Genomic DNA, 23,454 nt, shown 5'->3' on the forward strand with positions numbered 1-23,454 from the left:
CTTGACTCCTAATGTATTTCCCTTAATCCATTGGGTCTCGACATTTATTGGAAACCTAGAGCTTTTTCTCCAATGAGAATAAAGAACATTTTGTCTACAGTACGAAGATAGACATGTATGCAGGACATTTCACATACAATTTTAAATAATCATATATCCATGAATTCCATCCTTCATCCTCCTAGCAGTTCTCACACCCAGGTTAATAGTTTCTACTATAAACTTCTGCCAGAAGGATCTCAAAGAAGTAAATCTGTAGTGACACTGTTCTACATGATAAAATTCAAAATTTGGGGCATGGCATGGAAGTCTTGTCATAATGGTAACACTTTCCATACTTCGCCTCTAACTTGCTGCGTATCCTCTTTCCTATTCTGGACTACGTGAAGTTAAGTTGTTCTTGCTGCCAGAAATGACCTCTGCTTTTATCACCTGGACACCTTTCCATGTTAAAGACACCTTAGACATCACATTCTCCAATTAAATCTTACCGGATTTTCTGCTGTCACCTCCATCATCTTCCTCGATTTGTTGTCACTCCTATAAGGACCTCTGTTCCAGAGTTAACCTGCAGATTTTCACAGAGACCTCCCAGATCTATAAATGATTAACTGGAATCTTCCTGCGTTCACTTGGCTTGGGAGGGGGAGGGGAATTACTGTGAAGATGCTAAACATCCCTTTTCTTTTTGCCCTCCTTTCGCCTTTCCAAAGGGAGCAAAGCAAAGAGAAAGTTTCCGACCATTCTCACCACAAACACTGCCTTCCCCATAAAATCAATGGATGACTCACTGTGTTCCCTCTCTTCCCCAATTTGCTATTGAAAAATGGGGAAAAGGTGTCACAAGGACAGTTCTGCTGCCTCATACTAAGCCTTTCGAGAGATATCTCCTCCAATTCTCAGTAGCAGCCTGTAGCTTGGTGGCTGCCAAGGGCTTTTGTGCATTCAGTGATCCTTCTCCTTTGACCTCAAAAGCCTCTCTTCTTGTTTCCTGTGTCTCATTAAGTCCCTTGTTAATGCAGAGGTTTTTCCTTCTTCCTACAACCTATCTCTCTATAAGGCTCACATCTAACTCACGAGGCTGGATGGCGAACACACACTAGGCCACCTCACTCTACAGCGGCAACACGCTAAATTCAAACCCAGGTTCCTGCTATAGAGAGCTGCTAGAATATTTGCATACTGCGATGGAATTACCTGCTTTGCGGAGTATGAGCTGATGAAGACTAACGACTTCCTGTATTAACTCAATATCCTAACGTACGCAGCACATGTCTGGCACATAGGGATTAGAGTAGTGGTTAGAAGCTCATCATTAGAAAAATTAAATAAGATGATTGTAAAACCAGTATCCGGTATATTAAGCCAGTATATAGGAATGAGCATGCAGGAAATATTAGCTTGTTATTATGATTGACAATAATAGTGTGCTGATTGTCAAGGACAAACAGAAAAGAACTGTCTTAGAATATCTTTCATTTCTTACAATTATTATGTAACTCAGACAATATCCCCAGCATAATTTTTTTCTGGCTCCAGTTTCCAGATTTGTTATGGTTTTCAAGTCTCCAGGTGTCCATGTGTCTTAAACAAAGACATTTCTGGTAGACATGCTTGTAAAATAGAAGTGTCTCACTGTGAATTACAAAAATGTAATAACCTACACCTTTTTACAGCTGGGCACAAGTTCCTGAGGCTATGGAGTATGCACTGCACAGAGATGAATAGAAATAATGCCAACATTCTTAAAATTATATCACTAAAAACATTAACAGCCTCTGGCAAAGGAACACATGGAGATTTATAATGCATCTAAGAAACAGAGCGAATTGGAGACATTAAGAGTAATAATAATAAAAGTATGAGTACCACAGACCAACTCAGCAAATATTCATGTATCTGATGCAGGGGAACCACTTAGAAACTGATGAGACTACATAGCAGGATGTATTTGGGTGGAGTAAGAAATATTTTTGCAATTATCTTTATGATGGTGATATAGAACAAAATTATGATTTTTCAACCATGGTTTTTGCTTAGCAGTATAACCTTAAAAAATTATGTACAAATTTACATAAAGCTCCGCTGTATGATGGGTGAGCGTACAAGACTACTATAGATTCTTTTTTGCTTATATTTCAACTTCCCAGTAACCCGTCCTCCGTGTATCTCCCAGATTAAATCGGATTACTTTCTTCCCCTACTCAGAACTGTCCAATAGGCTTGTTATACACATGAGAGTAAAAACTGGACGACTTACTCTGGCCTTCAGAGCCCCATGAGATCTGGTCTCTGCCAACCTTTCTAACTTCATCTCACTGCAGCTACCCAGGATCTGCAAGCTATGGGCACTTTCACCTAGCTCTGCTATCATTGCCAGTTCCAAAATGGGTTCAGGATTTTGCATTGGTTCGGGGCGCCTGGGTGACTCAGTCGGTTAAGCGGCCGACTTCGGCTCAGGTCATGATCTCGCGGTCCATGAGTTCGAGCCCCACGCCGGGCTCTGTGCTGACAGCTCAGAGCCTGGAGCCTGCTTCCGATTCTGTGTCTCCCTCTCTCTGACCCTCCCCTGTTCATGCTCTGTCTCTCTGTGTCTCAAAAATAAATAAAAACGTTAAAAAAATTTTTTTAAAAAGAAAAAAATAGGATTTTGTATTGGTTCTTTCCTCTTCCAGAAGCATCCTTCTACCTATTTTGTATGCATGTGGGGTATCCCTGCAAGTGCGTTCTTTCCTAAATGTTACCTCCTCAGAGAAGTCTTTGTCAACCACCGAAATAAGGTAGTCACCAGTCATATTCAACACAGTACCCTATGTTAACTCTTCACATGGGACTTACCACTGGAGTCTTTTCATGTTTTTATTTGTTTGCATTATGTATTCCTCTACTAGAATGTGTATTTCATGAGAATAGGAACCTTATCTCATTTTTTCACTGGCCCTCCTCGCTTTGATCTTCTTACCTCTAAATTCTGCCAGACAGATTCTTTCAAGCACTCTGAAGTACTTGATAGATGCACACCTCTTTCGAATTCTTCCACATTCTCAGAAAGAGGCCTCTTAGCCCTCTACGTTGAGAAATGCTAAGTTTATTTGTTGAGAGGAATTAGCTTCCACGTTAAGACACAGCATCCCACAGCCATGTATGCCTATTCCGGCTCTTCTATATGAAAACATTTTCTGTTATGTAAACACAAGTTTTCAACCCTCTCCGTAGACAAAGACTGTGATCACTGTCAGTAGTCTCATCTTCACACATTAAGGATAATGAGAAATTGATTTGCTCCCAGCAGATCAGCTTGTTCCTTTAGCTTTACTGAGATAGCAAGATGTAGAAGGAAACCAGATGGCTGTGACTAGGGCGAGGGATGGCTCTGGAAAATAAGGAAAAATCAATGCAAATTCTGTGAAAAATACCGAATATTTGCAGATGATTTTTTTTTTACTCCCAACTCATTACATAAATTTTCAAGACATACACGATAGCTCTGCTATTGGCATATTTTAAAAAACTATCCTAAACACATACTGGGACTTTATACTGAGAATAGTACAAGGTACTTTACTGATTACGATATATTTATATTTTTCAACATTCCTGTAATGTATTAGGGGAATTACAATCATGAAAACATAAATTTTTAGTCCCTGTTGGCCTTCTTTTTAGCCCCAGAACCTCAGGTAACTTATTGTCTCTTTACTTCATTTTTTTCATCTATAAAATAGATTAATAGCTCTGCTTTATGAATTCTGTCAGTTGTAGGTTAACCAAAATAAATATCTAGCTATAACCCAGGACTGGGCTTACAGCAGATGCTCAGAAAATACTGAAGGACACCTGCTGTTTAGATGAAGAAGTAGAGACATAAAACATTGAAGTCACAGTGTAATGATAGATTTTTCGATTTCTTCATTTCTAGTTCATGAGCACATCCATCTCAACTTTTTTATGTGACTGTTATGTTATTGGTGTCTTTACAACAATTGAGTCCCCATCCAACCTAAGGAATATAACACTAAACTATTTTTTGAACAAATTGTTTGTCTATATGCTGGATCCTGCAAACCAGGATCACTTTCGTTTCATTAATTATATTTGCCTTTGTATTCCTTCTATCAAAAAGAATTCTCTCCACGTGTATCCTTGATCCCATAAACACATGCCCTCTCCAGATCTACTGAGAGCTGAACCTTTTTGTCTTGCTTCTTTAAACCGTCCTTCTTTACTTGGTCCCTTCCATCATCATTCAAACACGCTACAAAATGTCCCTTCCTTAAGCAAATTTCACAAGCCCATATACCTTTGTAGTTATTTCCAAATCTCTCCACCCCTCTTCACAGGAGAACTTTTTGAATGGGCTGCACACTGTGTTCTTTTCTCTTCCTTTTCCCACATCGAGCTTGTTTTTTGATGGTCTCTGATACGAATCCTGATCCCGCCATTATACTTAAACATCCCTGATTAGCTTCACCGATGACCTTCATCATGCTCTTCAGCAAGCCACTTACAAATCCTTTTCTGACCTCTTTTTTTTTTTTTAATGCTTATTTATTTATTGTGTGTGTGTGGGAGAGAGAGAGAGAGAACGTGCCTGTGGGTGCGTGAGTAGGAGAGGGACAAAAACAGAGGGAGACTGGCCAGTCTCCGCATGGCCAGTGCAAAGCCTGACTCAGGGCTCAAACTCACAAATCTTGAGATCATAACCTGAGCCCAAATCAAGAGTTGGACACTTAACTGACTGAGCCACCCAGGCGCCCCTCCCTTCTCAACTTCTTAGCAACATTTGACATGTTTGCCAATATTTTCCTGCCTTCTCTTGACTTCTTTGGTCATTCTCCCATTACTTCTCTGAATACCTCTGCTCAGTAACTCAAGTTAGCTTCCTTTCTTCTCTCTGATCTCCAAATGTAAGAAGTTTCATTGCCTTGTTCCAAGTCCGCTTGGCCTAACTGCACTTATCCACCTCCATGACTTTAATACTACTCATGCTGACTTTCAAATTAAGATCTCCAACAGTGACCTCTTTTCGGAGCTCTAACCCCATGTAATTAATTCACTGTGTTATACCTTCATTTAAATGACTTACGTGTATCTCAAACTTGACATATTTAGAAGTAAGCTTTTTTTTTTTTTATTCTTTGTAAATTGCCTCACTATCTAGGTTCATTTTTGATTCTTACACTTCCACAAATCTAACTATTGTGCTAAAAGAGTGTGACTTCATAGTGTGGCAGCAAAAAACTAAACTCTACTCTTTTCTCTCTGGTGCCTGATCAAATCTGGCATTTCTTCCACACCCTTTGGTTGGCTTCTCAGGTGGATCACATGGCTATTTAGGCCACTTTTGCTTAATAAATCTCTCCTAATCACTTAATCTCATGAAAGTCTCACTTTAGCAACTGTACATCGAGTCTAATGAAATAGTCAAACTAGATATTTTATCGAGATTAAATTTCCCCTTCCTTCTCATCAGATTTTATTTCAGTTGGAAGCTGGAAGCTGCATTGGGAAGAGCCATATGGTAAGCTTTTCTCTTTTCCCTTTACACGTAGGTCTTCTGTCTCCCATCCCAGGCTGCCTTCTGGGTCTTTTGGGTTTAGAGGTTGAAATGATCTACTGGTAAGGGGCAGAAGAGATTGTTTTTGACTGGTACTCTCATCATACAGCTCTAATGCTTTCTGGAATTTCAGGTATACAAAAATCAGTGTTCTTCTTAACAAAATCTTCAGATACAACACCGTTTTTTATGTGTGAGTATATCAATAGAAGCTTAAAAATTTTTGCAACATACATAGAAAAAAAGTTAAATATTACTCCCCAGAAATTGCCAATATCATCCCTATACATGTACATAAAGGACAGAAAGCAAAGCATATGTTCTTGTTTACTTACTCAGTGTGCATTACTCTTGCATTCCATTCTAAAAGAAGCCAGCATTCAGAAACCCAACCATCGTCTAGGTGAGTGACATTTTTGTATTACTAGGAGCATAAGGTTTTCACAAACTCCAGAATACACTTGGAAAATTACTAACCCAGATATTTCCACCGTTGTTGGACATGTTATTTAAGTTGATAACGAAAGATATCAAGTATCATGATGACACCGCTGTTAAGTGGAAGCATTTGAGGGCCAGATAATAAATGGGGTCCTGGGACACCTGGCTGGCTCAGGCAGTAGAGCACACAACTCTTGATCTCAGGGTTGAAAGCTTGCATGCAACTCTTGATCTCAGGGTTGAAAGCTTGAGCCCTATGTTGGGTGTAGGGATTACTTAAAATAAAATAAAAAATTCTTTTTAAAAAATAAAAAAATAAGTGGAATCCTGAGTCTACTCAGTCGGAGAAGCCACTCTACCTAGAGTAACACCTTCATTAGGGCTTTGGCCTGTGTTTTAAGAACAATCACACTTGGGGTGGAGGGGGTGCCTGAGTGGCTCAGGTGGTAAGGCATCCAACTCTTGGTTTTGGCTCAGGTCATGATCTCACGGTTTCATGGGATCGAGCCCTGCGTCAGGTGGTAAAGCATCCAACTCTTGGTTTTGGCTCAGGTCATGATCTCACGGTTTCATGGGATCGAGCCCTGCGTCAGAGTCTGCAATGGCAGTGCGGAGCCTTCTTGGGATTCTCTCTCTCTCCCTCTCTCTCTGCCCCTCCCCCCACTTGCACTGTCTTTGTCTTTCTCAAAATAAATAAGTAAACTTAAAAACAATAAAATAAGGGGCACCTGGGTGGCTCCGTCGGTTGAGCGACCGACTTTGGCTCAGGTCATGATCTCACGGTTTGTGAGTTCAAGCCCCGCGTCGGGCTCTGTGCTGACAGCTCAGAGCCTGGAGCCTGCTTCTGATTCTGTGTCTCCCCCTCTCTCTGTCCCTCCCCCACTCACGCTCTTTCTCTCTCTGTCTCAGAAATAAATAAACATTAAAAATTTTTAAAAAATAAAATAAAATAAAAAGAACTATCACTTTGGGGAAGGCCAAACTAAAACCTCTGAAAATAAATCACTATTCCCTCCACCTTAGCCAAGATACCACTATTAGTTTGTAACCTCATGAAGATCCTGGGTGTTATTTGAAACCAGTTCCCATGCAGAGGGCAGGAAGAGACTCAAGAAAGACGCCAGTCATTCCAGACTGGTAAGTAGCAGTTTTAATAAGCAATGGAATTTACCTGTGAGGATTGTCTTGGGCAGCTGCAAGATAAGTAGATCTCTACACTAGCCAGATGGTTTCAACACCACATCAAGGCTGTGTCTCAAGGCTGTCTTTGGTGCAGCTTTTGGGAATAAGTAAGTCAAGCAGAATGCACCTTCCAAGGACAGGAAAGGTGGTGAGGAACCTCCAGTTGCCAGGTCCAACTTGCTGGTCAACTAGTGGTCAAGTTCTCTCAGTGACCTCTTCCAATAACACATTCAAGGAAAGTTAGTGGAGATTAGGGTTACCCTTAAAGATCTAAAGTTTGCAAGGAGGAAGATCCCTTGCATATCTTCATTTAATCTGCCAGCCTGGCCCCTAAAGAAACCAAGTGGGTCCCTGAGAGTGATTGTAAGATTAACACAAGCTCAACCAAGGAGCAGCCTTGATTAAAGCTGCCAAATTGTATGGTCTCAGGTAGGTCATGAGACTATCCTAATAAGAGATCTGATATAATATTCTGATATGAAGAGTATACTACAACAGATTACTTAGAATGGCAGACACATGGCATGTAGCTCCTGATTTGGTAAATGTGTCCTTTTCTATCCCCATCAGGAAAGAGAAATACTCTGCTTTATGAAACTGATAGCAATATTTATTTGCTTTATATATGTTAACTGTGTTGTCCTCTGTCATAACACAGTCTAAAGGGAACTTGGTGGTCTGGACAAGCCCAAAGAACATTGGGCTTGATGCACTGCATCAATGACATCTTGATAGAGAAGCAAAAGCATAATTGGAGGCCTTAATAAGACACATGTACTCCAAAGAGTGAGAAATAAACTCCATGAAGATTCCAGAACCTGCCATTTGGTAAAGCTTTTGGGTGTCCAATGGTTAGGGGCAATCCCAGAAAATATGTTCTGGGATTATGTTAATCACAAAGTAAAAGACATATTGTTTCACCTTGTATCTTTTATTGACTATCCCACCCTACCCACCCCCCCCCCCCCCCCCAAAAAAAAAGAAAGAAAAAGAGAAGCAAGACCAATACTGCTAAATCTGTTTGGGTTTCATGGGTTTTGGAAGTTACACATTCTATGATAGGAATATGGGTTTATTCCAGCCCATATACCAGGAGCATGAAAGACTATTAGCTTTGAGTGGGACCTAGAGCAAGAAATGGCCCAGAAGCACGTCCAAGCTGTGATACAAGCTGTCTATCTCTATCTCTGACCATACAAACCATAGTCCCTCTAACATTATAAAGGTTATATTGGAGAAAACATGCAGTATGGAGTTATTTCAAGCCCTAGTAGAAGAATCATCACAAGATCCTTGATGTTCTGAAGCAAGGACATACCTTCTATAGCAGAAATGTATGCACTATTCAAGAAACAGATCCTGACATGCTATTAGGCTCTAGTATGGGTGTGACCCTTAACTAAGAGGCAGCAGGTGACAATGTATCACATTTTGGACTGAGTTCTATCAGACCAAAAAGTCATAAAGTTGGGCACACTTGGCAGTAGTCCATCATAAGATGGAAATGGCACATATGTGATCGAATCCAAGCCGCATCAGAGTACATGACTAAGATATATGAGTAGGTAGCCCAGACCCACATATCACCGACCATAGTTAGACAAGCTCACCCTAACTTTTCCTTGAAGATAAATAATCATGCCAAGCTTGATTTACAACTAATGAGCTTGGTATGTAGACACAGCTGAAAATGGATAGTGACTGCACTACAATTACATGTAGGGGTGGCTTTGAACGAGAGTAGTGAGGGAAAATCTTCCCAGTGGATGGGACTTCAAGTAAGGCATCTAGTCCATTTTGTTTTGATCACATTGGGTGGAGAGAGAAGTGGCCTGAGGTGATAATCTATACGGACTCATGGACAGTGACAGCTGGTCAGAGACCTAAAAGGAAAATGACTGGAGAATGAGAGACAAGAAGATCTGAAGTAGAGGCATCCATTCAGATTAACGGAAGTGGGCATCAACTGTGAATATTTTTCTATCACATGTTAATGTCTACCACAAAGCATCTACCATTACAGAGGCACTAAACCACCAAATAGACAAAATGCTTTTGTAAGTTGACATCACTCGGCCTTCATCATCAGCCACACTACAATGGGTATAAAGGACACATGATTGAAGTGGTCTTGATGAGAGTTGGAGGCTATACATAGGCCAAGCAGAATAGATTTCCTAAGCCCATTCTAGTTATTCTTGCCTCTGAACGTGCAATATACCAGTGATAGACCACTGGTCCTCAAGAGACCAACCAGTTACTTAATGACAAGCTGACTACAGCTTCCAGACTAGAAGGACCATTGGTTCATTCAAACAAGAAGGGAAAATATATTCCAAGTATGATTATAGAAAGCAAACATAACTACCCAGAGTCTTATTCAGTGCCTGATACATTGGCATAAAAGCTGACTCAATAGAGCATCTAACCAGAGGACCTACTTCATTGTGAAGAGGGTATGAGAATGATATTATATACAACACCAGCATGTTAAGAAGATTCCAGACTGTTAGCATAGGAATGGCTTGCTAAAATATAGATGAAGTTACAGCTTGGAGAGACCATATGGAAAAAATTTAGGTGTTATACTCCAGGTTGCAGTATAATCAGGAATCAGTAACCTCTGTAAGGCACTATGCCCCCATTAAGAAGAACACATGAATGTAGGAACCGATGATGAATGTAATAGTGGCCCTTTATCCACGTCTCATCATGACCCAAGAGACATTGAGTTTTCTATTTTTCCAACACTGGACTTTGCAGGGTTAGAGGTCTTGCTCCCCAAAAGTGGTAGGAAGTACTCAGCTGAGACTATACTGTAGGTCCTGGTCATTTTGATCTTCTTGGGTCTAGGAAACAGTAGACTAGAATAACAGTCACCATCTGGCAGGGATAATTGATGCTGATCAGCAAGACTACTGTCACAAAACAGAAGGGAGCAACGTGTATAGAATTTCAGTGGTTCTTTGGTAATCCCGTGCCTACATGTGACTTTCAATGGACAAATGCAACTATACTGACCTGAGAGTGGTGTGGTTACCAGTATATTAGCCTCTTGAGAAAGAAAGCTTGGGTCATACCACTGGATAAGCCATCAAGGCCTATAAAGGACACGGTTTAAGATAACAAAAGGATAGGGAGGAAGGAGATAATAAGTACCAGTTGTAAGCTACCAGACTAACTAAAGCAGTAGGGACTACTGTTAATCCCACAAACTTCCCTCTTTCAAGTATTTCTTCAGAAAGAGAAGCTGACAGAAACCACGGAAGAGTTGTTTCCACATATGGAGAAGTAGATCTGCATAGTGCAAGGAGTAAACTGTAAATGCAGCCATGTAAATGCACACCTCAGATCTTTATTCAAGAGGGAACCTACCAGAAGGAGTGCATTTAACTAACCATCTTCAGCTGCAGTGACTTTGAGATCCATCATAGCATTTGAGCAGGGGCTATGGTCTTCCTGGGATGCTCTTAGACAATGATACAGCAGAGGAGGTTCTAGAGTTTAGCCTTTCTGCCCCAGGCAGGAAGAGAGTCTTTTCATCTGGGTTCCCACTGGATTAGTTGAGACTTTCTCAGAGCCACACTGCAGTGTGAGGTCCTCTCTACCCTGTCCTTCCTCCTGCTCCCTTATTTTCACAGGTGTTCAACTTGTATTGCCTTCCGAAGGCTTTCATTGCCAACTTCTGCTTCCTCTTCCCATTGTCTTACACAGTGATTAACCCTAATAAATCTCTTGAACTTGCAACTCTGTCCTGGTATCTGACGCCTGGAATACCTGACCAGATATAGATGTGGTTCCTTCTTAGAAACAGACTTGTTGAACAGTGCTAGCTAAATAGAGTAATACTGGACACCACAATGTTTTTTAAGGGATGGGCACATGATCATCCTTCTGATTTCAGATCTAAGAAAAATATTCAAACAGAAATCAAGTAATACTCTCTCTCTTTCTATGAGAGAGAGACAATCTCTATTACCTATGACAATCAAAGTAAAAATATTCACTTTATCTACTGGTAAAGAGTGTGTTGGAGAGTCCACTCCCTATACAAGTCTTAGTAAATAGATTATGTTGCTTTCACCAATTTATCACAACCAATTAGCACAGTGTTACAAAATAACTACTGAACTTTTGAACTAATTGTTGAAAGAATAAAGCATACTCTGAGACTTAAAAAATATTTTGTTACATAAGAGGTTGGAACTTTGCAAATAAGATGTCCAAATTCAGTGCGGAAAATATATGATATTTTTCAAAGTCTCTAATTATTATTTGTTTTAAATGGAAGAAAACTAAATCTATGAGACAACTTATGGATGAAATAGGAAGACAAGAACAGAATCAAAAGGGAATTGGATAACAGCTGGAAAAAAAGAAAAGGTGCTTGATGAGCAAAAGAAATATCAGTAAAAATTAAGAATGGAATAGATGAATTAAAACTCACAGTGGAAGCAGATTTTTAACATCAAAGGTGATGGGAAAATTCTACAAGCATCTCATAAGTGAGGGGAAGATTTTAGAAATAGAAAGGAAACAGGCCTTACTCTTCTCTTCCACAAAATTCAAAAAAAATCATAAAAAGGATAGCATCTAGTTGTTCTGTTTACTTTTTTAGGGAAAGATGCAGCAACCCAAACAACAGGAAAAATAAAAATAAAAGTTACAAGAATATAAAAAGAAACTATGGGGCCATTCTCGATCTAAGAGTTGAGGAAACAGATTCCACTCGTTGAATAGGAGAAGTAGTAAATACTTTGTGGTCATTCTTTAAAAATCTAACCCAGAAGTTAAAAGTCTACTTATTCACTTAAAACACTGGCAGTCATTACCATATTTCAGTATGTTTCCTGGGAGCTAGTACATATGAACGTTGGCAGAATGAACCTCCAGTGTGATTTTTTTTTCTCAAAAATGCCCTCAAAGCTTGCGTTTCAAGTGTAGAAAGCAAATAGTGTTGCTGCAGTCATTTACGTGTCCTGCCAACTGCTCAAACCATCACACTGGAATTGTTCCTGACAGTCATTGATTGGTAGGGGATGGCATTTCAGAATGGCATTATGTTAGTCCACGGTTTTGGAGTCTGGGAAGTCGAAGATCACGGCCCTGACAGATTCAGTGTCTGTAGAGAGGCCGCTTCCCGGGCCATAGGTGGTCAACTTCTCAGTGTGTCCTCACATGGCAGAAGGTGCTAGAGAACTCTCCGAGGTCTCTTTTACGAGGACACGAATCCTGTTCATGAGGGCTTCACGCTCACGACCTCATCATCTCCCAAAGGCCCCACCTTCAAATACCATCACACATATTAGGTTTCAACATATAAATTTGGAAGGGGACACAGACATTCAGTCTGTAGCAGGCATACTCCACATGTGACATCTTGAAAAATGATTCATGAAAAAAAATCTACAGCTATTCTAGTATTTCACTTGCAGTTAGAATCTGAGCCCATCAGGCAGCAACATTTGTGGACTGTTTATAATGAAATGTTCTACTTAGGATGAAAGTATACAACTTTGCACAGTTGTTCATTCAAAAGTGCATGGCATACATGACAGGCCTCTTTATAAAGGCCATATTATGATAACGAAATTACTTATTAAGGCCATTGTATTATATTATTATTATTCCTTGGGACTGGTGCTACTTTTTTTATGACTAGCCAGCTGCTTAGTTATGAATCTCCCACAAATCATTGTTTGAGCTAGCAGTATCCTCTCCTGCAACATTAAAACAAAACACTTTTAATGTGTTAATGTGGTTATAAGTCTAGAGATTTTTTGAAAGTGGCAGGATGTGGCCTCTGGGGATTAAGCGGAGGACCAAACAAACATCTTCATAAAGTTTGACACACTTTCCCCAAATGCAAGCTGAGACCTGAATAGGGCAGTCCTATAGACAGTGACATGTGTACCTGTAGCACATATAGACTTGGATCTTTGATTTTGGTGGAACTATCCAATCAGTGACTTCTCGAATCTTCCCAGGTGTATTCATTTGAGTTTTAGAGACAGCAATGAAGCCAAGTGATGATCTCTCTCCTTATTATTGATGGAAACCATGGTGCCTGGTCTTCTAAAGCAGTAGGACTAATCAAGGACTTTTCTTCCTGCACGTAAACATGAATGGATGCAATGAAAAGGGGAAAGTGACAGCTGGGAAGGACATGTCAGTTTGTCTTAGAGAAATACAGACCTTTCTCAAATTATAAAGAGTTATTATGTTCAGCCCAAATCGTATGCTAAGGAAAGAGAAAACGATGCTTAGAAACAGAGATAGTGATAGGCTGTGTGCTGACAGCTCAGAGCCTGGAGCCTACTTCTGATTCGGTATCTCCCTTTCTTTCTGCTTCTCCCCCATTCATGCTCTGTCTCTCCCCATCTCTCAAAAATAAATAAATGTTAAACTTTTTTTTAGAAACAGAGATAGTGACAAAGTAAGACAGAGTGAGCATGAGGGAGAGGGCAAGAGAAATATTCTATGTATAGAATGAATTCCTAGTCTGTTCTCCACATAGCCCAGGTATTTTTCCTACATTGTGATTAATCTTCCAAAAATAATCCTGCAAATTAGGTATGATTGTATTCATTTTACAGATGAGTAAGCTGAATTGTTAGAGCTGACACCAAACCTTGAGCTATTTCTACTATAACTTGCCACCTTCCTAATTAAAGTGATTACTTTCTTCCTAACGAGTCCAATAGCTTCCTTACTCATCTACATTTATCCAGAATCTCCTATCTCCGCTTAATTGTTTATGTCATGACTAGATTTATTTTACTAAAATCCTGCTTTCATCATGTCTAATGAAGGGGTCCAAAGCAAGTCTCCCCAAAATACACCACTTTGGCATAAAGATTATTTTAAGCTAAAAGTAATCAAAATCAGCTTGTTCAAGAAAATCTCTTGAACTCCCCCTCAACTGCCTAAATTTACATCAGAAAGGGGGCCTGTACCAGGAAGACTGTTATTACCAGAGATTCCTTTTTACCTAAGAAACATTTCTGCATAACAGGGCAAATTCTGTTTTCCAAATATCTCCTCTTACCTTCTTGCAAATAACACCCCTCCCCTTCGTATCTCCAGATCCCCAACCTTTTCCTTAGCTCAGAAGGTCATGCAAGCTTCAGTTACCTGGCTGCTCTTTGGGTCTTAACATTTTACAGGTCGCCTGCACATAGGTAATTCAAGTTGTTTTTCTCCCGTTAATCTCTCTTAGGTCAATTTAGTTATTAGACCCACCAAAGAACCGAAAAGGGAAGAAAGGAAAATTTTCCTGCCCCTACACTGGATTGAAACGCTGAAATGGATGTCCAAATCCCAAAAGATAAAATAAAAACTCCCATATACGAACTTTCCACAGTCTGAACTCAGGTACTATGCTTTGACTACTTGCTGGAAATGAAAATCATTCCCTCTCTGCCCCCATAATTCACTTCTTAAAGAACTATAGGGGAGCAGAATTTGCCACCCCAAAGCATACCTCTCTGGTATAAGGGATATTTTTGGCTGATTATTTTTAAGTAACTGCAAACACAAAACAAGCTCTGAAAACCAAGTCAAAGTTGCCTTCCTGAAGGAGACATTGACATGTGTAAGGGAAATCTCCATTTGCAAGTGTGTGTTCCTGGCTGTACCAGAAAGAGGGGGATGACCACACATTTCCAGAAACTCTTTTCAATGGAGAAGACAACTTCAATCTGCACAACAACCTTACCCTTTTAGCCATGCTTTTTTTGTTGTTAACCTCCCATAACTGACTTCCCACCCTTAACGTCTTAAAATGTCTTTCACTGAAGATGGTAATTAAGATGATAGCTTCAGACACTGGGGAAGATGCTCCGTTTTCTTAAGTCTCTCCCATGTAGACAGTGTAGAGGCTGCTTTTAGGCAACCAGCTTGAGCAGTGGAAACCTGTGTAAGGTACAAGGGCCCACAGTGAACCCCTGGCTGAATAGAAACAGGCCTATTAGGCAACCGACTTTGAAATACCCATAAGCCATACCTGAGCAAAGGATTACTTACACCCAGGCACAAGGTACCCAAAAGGAAAGTTCCAGACATTCTCATTCCTTCTCTCCCTCCCCCTTAACTACAGTCCCCCTACCAGAAACAGTCTTTCCTTTGCTGTCCTGTCTGCTGCTCCCTTACGGTGTAATCAATAAATGTCTGTCTCCTTTGTTCTGTCTTAGGTGAATTCTTTCACTGCCCAAGCCACCAGCCCCCATCTTATCAGGTCACCCCACATACAAAAGGTATACATGTTATTAAAATTTTGTTTATTCTTCTCCTGTTAACATGTCTTATATCAACTTAATTATTAAACAAGCCAAAGAACCTAGAAGAAAAGAAGGGAAGACTTTTTTGTCCCTACAGAACTTACTCAAGCCTCCTTTAGAGAGATTTCACTCCCCTAACCACTTGGGCTGTGAATGACATGAACACATCCACATTTGTACTCCACAATTGATGGAATCAGAGGAAAACACTGGACAAATCCTGGGCCTCTGGATTTTATTTCCTAGAAATTTGGACCTGGACCTGTCTCTTAAAAACCTGGACTATGAAGTGATGTATATCTGAGACTGGGGCCAAGGAACCAGTGTAAAAGAGAAGGTTCATGTTCAGAGACAGGAAGAAAAATCCTTCTGCTGAAAAAAAGTAGGAATGAAAGACCATGTAGAGAGACAGGAAGAGACTCCTTTGTTCTGCTCCTTAGGGCTTTTAAATGTCCTGTTCTAGTCCCTCCAGTCCACGCATTCTCAGTGGTGACCATATTGTTTCCAAGGGGATAATTGGTTATTGGGGAGAAGAGGGAGGGTGACCCCCCCCAAAAAATCTTAGATTTTGAAATTTGGAATTTCTCTTCTGAAAAGAAAACCAGCATTCTAACTTCAGTTGTAGAAGTTGATTAGTAGACAGTTGACACAATAATTAAATTTTTTATACAATTATAATTTTGTTTTCAAATAAAAACAGAAAAGATTAGTATACAAGAAAAGAAGCAGAGAAATAAATGATGGAGAAGAAAATAAATCCCTCCATTCCCTTTCTCCTCTTCTTTGTTAACAAAAATACTGATCCTCACATTGACCCTGTAAGCTATGTTATTATTATCTATTTAACAATGAAAAGATGAAACGCAAAGATATTAAGACACAAGAGGGTAAACAGCTAATGTCCTAATTATCAGAGCCAAGATTTAAATGTGTGACCAAGTGGTTCTAAATCCCATGTTTCTTTCCGACTAAAACACACCGGTTCCCAGAAACCTGTTCCCTACAAAAGAAATTTTCCTTATTTCACTCAAGCTTTATAACATCAATTCTCTATGAGACTTGAATTTATGGTAATGAATTCCCTCATATGCCTACATTTCCATTCTTTCTTATTTCATTCAGCCCATAAGCAAAGTAATTTACAGTAAAGGCAAGAGTAACATTTACCCTTATGTTGTTTGAGGACAAAGTCATTTCTCTCAGGAAATATATAATATAGTACAGATATTAAATATGCTAAATGAATTCTTACTTGTGTTTAAGCACAAATGTAAGGTAAATTTTAAAGGGAAACAAGTGTCTTGACTATGTCAAGCACTTTTGTAACCCACCTCCCTCCAGAAAGGGAAGGTATTCCAACTCCACACGCATGGGGCCCCTTCTGTGCTCATCATAAGATAATTGTTCTGCCTCCCATGCAGCGTGTCTTAGAATCATGATAACATAATCAACAATATAAAATACTGGAAATTCAGACTACTGCCACAAAATTCAATTTTTTTTTAATTTTTATTTTTGAGAGAGAGGGAGAGAGGGAGAGAGCGAGCAGGGGAGGCACAGAGAGAGAGGGAGACACAGCATCTGAAGCAGGATCCAGGCTCGGAGCTGTCAGCACAGAGTCTAATGCAGGGCTCGACCTCACAAACCTGGAGATCATGACCTGAGCCCAAGTTGGACGCTTAACCACCTGAGTCACCCAGGCACCCCACACAAAATTCAATCATTAATTGACTCCAGCTTCTGTCTAAAAACCACATGAGGCAATACGTGCGAACATGGAACAATGCCTTTCTCCGGGGCACCATATTAAAAGAGTAGGTGACCCGTATCAGATCCTTATGGAGTGCTTTTTAAATAAAAAAGCAGGTTGTCTATCTCCTCCTAATTTCACTGAATCCTAGTCTGAAAATTAGGTTTGAGAGTATGTTCCTGAACAAGACATCCAGGTGATGCTGATACCTGTTCATCCACTTGAAGTTTTCCAGCATTTTCTTTTTACACATGTTGGCAGTTACAGAAAGCAATACATACAGATTACATCAGTTCTATAGAAATAGTATCGACTGAATAAAAATTTATCATGCAGCTTTACTTTGCAAACTCTATGGATTTAAGAAATGTCTCCTAAATGTGTATTTCGAAAATAGGTACAAAGTGGTAATTCAACTTGCCATCCATTATGTTACTCAATTATCTTTTGATGAGCAACCTTTTCCCTAGTTTCATTTCTAGGAAAGCAGTTTGTCTCTCTTAATAAAAGAAAATGCTTACGGTGAGGGGTCAACAGGAACTAAGTAACTCATTATCTAGATTATATAGTCAACTCTAATATACGAATCATCAAAATATGGGTCGATTACTACTCCAGGTATTGGAGATATAAACAATGTAAGACAAGGCCTCCATTAATGATATATCATAAACATATACAATCTACAAAAGAATTTGAGTTTCTTTTTCTTGCTTTGATTATGAAAAAGGCCATAAGTAAATTGCAGCCTTCCAGTTTCTGCTCTGACATGTGAAGAACTTAAAAACCTTCACTCCCATCTTTGCAATAAAAAATAAATAAATAAATAAAGCTAAACTAACTGAAAGTCACCTAGTTTTTTGGACCCATCTGAGAACTCAGGTTGCAAGACAAATTGCCCCCCCAAGAAAGTTCTAGAGGGATAGACATCCCAAGAGTCTATCAAGAGTCATACATGAGATCTACTAATTCAAAAGCTGCTGGAGCCACACAATGATGGATACACTTAACTGGTAATTTTGATGAACTGCTGGAAACTAGGTATAGACTAGCTTGACAGCAAGAAACTTTTGGAGGACACAGTCCTAAGGATCCCCTACATTTGTATGGGGTTTATGTTTAGAAATCTCACCAGATTTTCATGGCGAAGATCTACCCTCCAGAGGTCTCTGCCTATCTCTGAGGGAGAAGAAGGAAACCATTGTGAGATATACTCCTAGAAGCTTCTCCATAACAAACATCTACTCTTCAGGGGAAAACACTTTGCCAGAGCCTTATTCTTGTTGACAGAAGAGAATTCTTGACACTTCAGCTCCCTCTAGCCTTTCTGTCTCACCCAAGTGAATGGGATGATGATAAGGTCAACAAAATTCAGGGTTCAAACAGATTAGGAGCATTAGAGCCAGGGAAAGAAGTAGGGACCGGAGACGCAGGCCCCCTAAAAGACTGGAATTTTCTTCAAGAGCTTTGCCTCTGCATTCACAACTTAGCTACCTGTCTGGAACAAGAGGCCTAGCTTTTGGCCTATCTTAGCTTTTGACGTGCCTTCCTCACTAAGCTCAATCATGTCTAGCTTTTGAGTTAAAGTGAGAAATACGTGACTCTTCCTTTCACACGAGCACTTTGAGGTCATTGTAGGGTTATTCATCGGCCTAATGTCAATACTGTCGTGTCTCAGGGAATAGAGAGGCCTGAGGAGAGGGAAAGAGATAAGGGAATGACTGGTTGGTGGAGCAGTCAGAACACATAGATTGATTGAGCAGGTTCACGGTCTTATGTAGGGGTGGTTTGTGGTGCCCCAAACAATTACTACAGTAACGTCAAAGATCAATGGTCACAGATCACCTTAAAAATATAATAATGAAGAAGTTTGAAATATTGCAGTCAGGAATGTGACTTTTTTCATTCTCTGAGATTTGAAAGTTGCAAAGGCGCTGTAAATTGTGACATGTCAAGGGTCACCCTGCCACAGCATAAAGAAAGATTTCTTGAGAGGGACCACATTTTAACCCTGATGGACCCTTCACGTCTGCAAGCATATTTTTTAAGAAAGGTGCATAGAGCTTCTGTCACCTATAAAGTGAATATAGTTTCTAAGGTGAATAGAGCTTCTATCCTGTGTGACTGAGAAGTCACAAATAACATAGATCATTGTTGCACTTCAAGAGAAAGGTTCCAACAGAAAAGCTAGAACAAAATTCATACACTTTTTCTTTTTTTTTTAATTTTTTTTGCAACGTTTATTTATTTTTGGGACAGAGAGAGACAGAGCATGAACGGGGGAGGGGCAGAGAGAGAGGGAGACACAGAATCGGAAACAGGCTCCAGGCTCCGAGCCATCAGCCCAGAGCCTGAACTCACGGGGCTCGAACTCACGGACCGCGAGATCGTGACCTGGCTGAAGTCGGACGCTTAACCGACTGCGCCACCCAGGCGCCCCACATACACTTTTTCAAGAATGAATGAGGGTAGAAGGAATGAAAGCAAGAAGTATCTGGCACCACGTTAAAGACTGTGTAGAGTAAGTGGGAGAGGAGAAGGAGAAAACAGCATGCTCTGGGAAAACTTTAAGGATAATTGTTTTTTCTTAAGAAAAAAGAAATTTTAAGAACAAAAGGGCTCTGAGAACATTTACGGGCTGATATCAGAGACTGGAAAAAAGTGAGATTGAAGGTGTACACACACAAAAAAGGCAGACGGAGCACTTAATGTTCATATTGTCTCAAAAGGCTTTTTTGGAGGCAGCAACTTCTGATAGAAAATGCCAGAATGCTGTTTGGAGTGACAGTCATTTTTCTCAATCTGACTGATGGAAATAATTTCACAAGTAAATGTGAGCAGAAAAGAAGGAGGCAATCCAGGAAGAAGGGACAAAGAAAATCTTTGTAATGTCAGACTAGGATAACCAGTCCATCATTTAAAAAGCAGTGTGTATATTTTGAATCTCTAACTAATAGTAATTTTTAAGCCCAAGAATATTATCTAATACGTCATGGTTTTCATTCTAGAAAAATGTTGCAAACACGTGTTCAATATATAATTTTCACATAATGTTTTTAAATTTTTTTTAATGTTTACTCATTTTTGAGAGAGAGAGAGTGAGACAGAGCATGAGCGGGAGAGGGCCAGAGAGAGGGAGACACAGATTGGAAGCAGGCTCCAGGCTCTGAGCTGTCAGCACAGAGCCCGACGTGGGTTCAAACCACAAACCATGAGAATGTGACCTGAGCCGAGGTTGACGCCTAACCGACTGAGCCACCCAGGAACCCCTAATTTTCACATGATTTTTAGAGTTCTGATTTGTTAGGGATCTGAAAGAGTAGAACTGTAAATATTTTCAATCAGTATATACGCTCTATCAAATACAATTCTATTAACAAATCAAAAGTTAGTAGAATGTCTACATTTGACGTAATGATGAAAAGACCAAAGCTTCTGAACATAAGCTTCTCTATCAAAACTTTTTTGTTCTCTCCACCCTTCCCTTTTATAAAACTTTCATTAGCTCTTATTCTGGATGTATAGGAAGTGAGGTAGTGAGATTGCTCAAGTGCTTTTTTTGACAAGAACCTAAAATAAAGAGATTCTTGTTTTTGTTTCTATTTGTGTTTGAGCATAGAGGAGGTAGGGGTGGGTGTTTTAATAATACCAGCACAGAAACTGAACATAGCAGGTTTTCAAAGAGGGTGTATTGTATCAATGAAAGAATAAAGTGATTGAATATGAAAGATTAAGTCACACAATCATTTCCCTCCTTCTTTTTGTCCTGTTTTCTAAAAATTTTAACTTCTGGGTTTTTTTTGTTTTTGTTTTTGTTTTTGTTTTTGTTTTTGTTTTTGTTTTTGTTTTGCATAAACCCTGCACAGTTTTTACAATGGGTACTCATGAAAACTGTACATTTTCCATCAGGTAATATAAATCTCTAAAGGATAACTGTCCCTGTTTAAAAATTCAAATTGGCTGGCTATGATAATGTCTACCCTTATACTATGTAATATATTTGTATTTATTTAATATCTGCCATATCCATCCTTTATTACCGACATCCTGTATTTATCCCCAGGTTCCCAAACTTCCATTTTAGATGAGAGAAGTCTAAATATATATTTACTATGGGACTATACCAGTTAGAACACTTAAAATGCTAACTCCCAGCCCACTTGAACAAGGCAGGTGCTGGAATGGAAGGTGAGCTGGGTCCAGTGGCAGCAGGGTCCCCAAATTTGCTCTGTTATAGATCCTCTCGCTGGCTAGTCTCTTATCAATCTAGAATTATTCTTTTTAGAAAGCTCACAGATTACGGTTCAGATATTCAAAGGCAGTGAGTGCAAGACATATTTTTAGACAGGTTATCATATCTCAAATTTCAAATATATCTTTATTATTAAAAAACACATAATTTCCTAATTAAAAAAAATTCATTTACTCTAGACTACAGGAAGAGGTATTTGGATTATATTGAACAAATAAGAATTTATTTACATGCCTTTGAAAATTAGGATTTTCTTTTGTTTTAAATTTTTTTAATTTTTGACAGAAAGAGAGACAAAGTACAAGCGGGGGAGGGGCAGAGAGGGAGGGAGACACAGAATCTGAAGCAGGCTCCAGGCTCTGAGCTGTCAGTGCAGAGCCCAATGTGGGCTTGAACCCATGGGCCATGAGATCATGACCTGAACTGATGTCAGATGCTTAACCGACTGAGCCACCCAGATGCCCCCAAAACTGGGATTTTCATCACATGTAACCATGTAAACACTAAACAAAAATGAATTGAATGTCCAATACAACATGCATGTGGCCTTGTCAAAACTACCTCAATGTTTAAAGTGCATATTAACTTCTCAACTTGTTTTATGGGTGCAAGAATAACCCTGACACCAAAACCTCACAAGTACTTTATAAGAAAAGAAATATCTAACCAATTTACTTTATGAACAAGAACTCAAATATCATCAACAAAATGTTAGAAAATTGAATTGCTCAAAATGTAAGCCCCATGACCAAGTAGAGGTTTTCCTGGGAATGAGAGACTGATTCAACATTAGAAAATTAGCATAATTCACCACGTCAATAAAATAAAAGAAAAACCATATGATTGTCTCAATGGAGGCAGAAAAGGCAATATTCATTCAGGGAAAAAAAAATCTCCACAAACTAGAAAGAGAAGGAAACTTCAGCAATATAATTATTTTTAAATAGGAAGAGAAGGGAATGATCTCAATCTAATGAAATGTATTTGCAAAATTTGTATAACTGTTATCAAAATCAATGGTGAAATATTGAATGTTTTTCCCCTAAAATTGGGAACATGGTGAGAATGTTCAGCATCAGCACTTTTATTTACCATGTTATGGGATGCTCTGGCAAGTACAATTTAAAAATTTGTTAAAAGGGGGCACCTGGGTGACCCAGTGGGTTGAGCGACCGATTTCCTCTTTCTCTGCCCCTCCCCTCTCGTGCTCTGTGTCAAAAATGAAGAAATGTTAAAAAAAAAAATTAGAAAAAAAGAAAAACACAAGAAAAAAGAAAAAATGAATGAAAGAAAGAAAAAAAGGCATACAAATCATAAAGGAAGAAGTAAAACTAGGTTTATTTATAAAGAACATGGTGTTTATAAAAACTCCCAAGGAATTTACAAAAATACATCATACAAGATCTGATAAGTAAATTTAGCTGAATCACAGTGTATGGGATCAATATTCAAAGACCAGCTGAATATTTATTTGCTGACAACAAACAACTGGACTTAAAATTTAAATAATAAAATAAATATTTCAAAATAATATCTGAGAATAAATGTAACAAAAATGTAAAGATCTCTATACAGAAAACTTAAAAATATTTTTGGGAGAAACTTTAAAATGCCTAAACAGGTGGAGAGGGATACTGTGTTCATGGATTGGAAGATTCAATATTAATAAGGTGCCATTCCTCCCCACATTCCTGTTAAGACTATACAACCCCAGTTAAGATTCCAGTGAGATATTTGTTGAAATTTCCAAGCTAATGTAAAAATTTACACCGACATCCACAACATCTGAACTAGCCAACACAATCTTGAAAAATAATTTAAAAAGCTGGAGTACTTACACCATCTGATTTTGGAATTAGTCTAAAGCTCCAGTAATAAAGGCAGTGTGGCACTTGACAAAGTGATAGACACAGAGCACAAAAGCACAGGACAGAGAGTCCATAAGTAGACCTACACATACACATTCAATTGGTCTTCAACCATGTCGCCAAGG

The 23,454-nt window shown here is 39.2% G+C and overlaps 1 long non-coding RNA gene across 1 annotated transcript; it reads right to left on the reverse strand.

The window, feature by feature from the left end:
- Positions 1-3,068: 3,068 nt before the first annotated feature.
- On the reverse strand, positions 3,069-23,454 carry LOC109492556. The gene is made up of 3 exons (XR_002146466.3): positions 23,300-23,454; positions 13,095-13,289; positions 3,069-3,373 (listed from the first exon to the last, which is right to left on the reverse strand). It is a non-coding gene; the product is annotated as an uncharacterized LOC109492556 (long non-coding RNA).

The sequence above is a fragment of the Felis catus genome, chromosome A1 (genome assembly GCF_018350175.1).
Source record: "Felis catus isolate Fca126 chromosome A1, F.catus_Fca126_mat1.0, whole genome shotgun sequence".
Taxonomy (NCBI): domain Eukaryota; kingdom Metazoa; phylum Chordata; class Mammalia; order Carnivora; family Felidae; genus Felis; species Felis catus.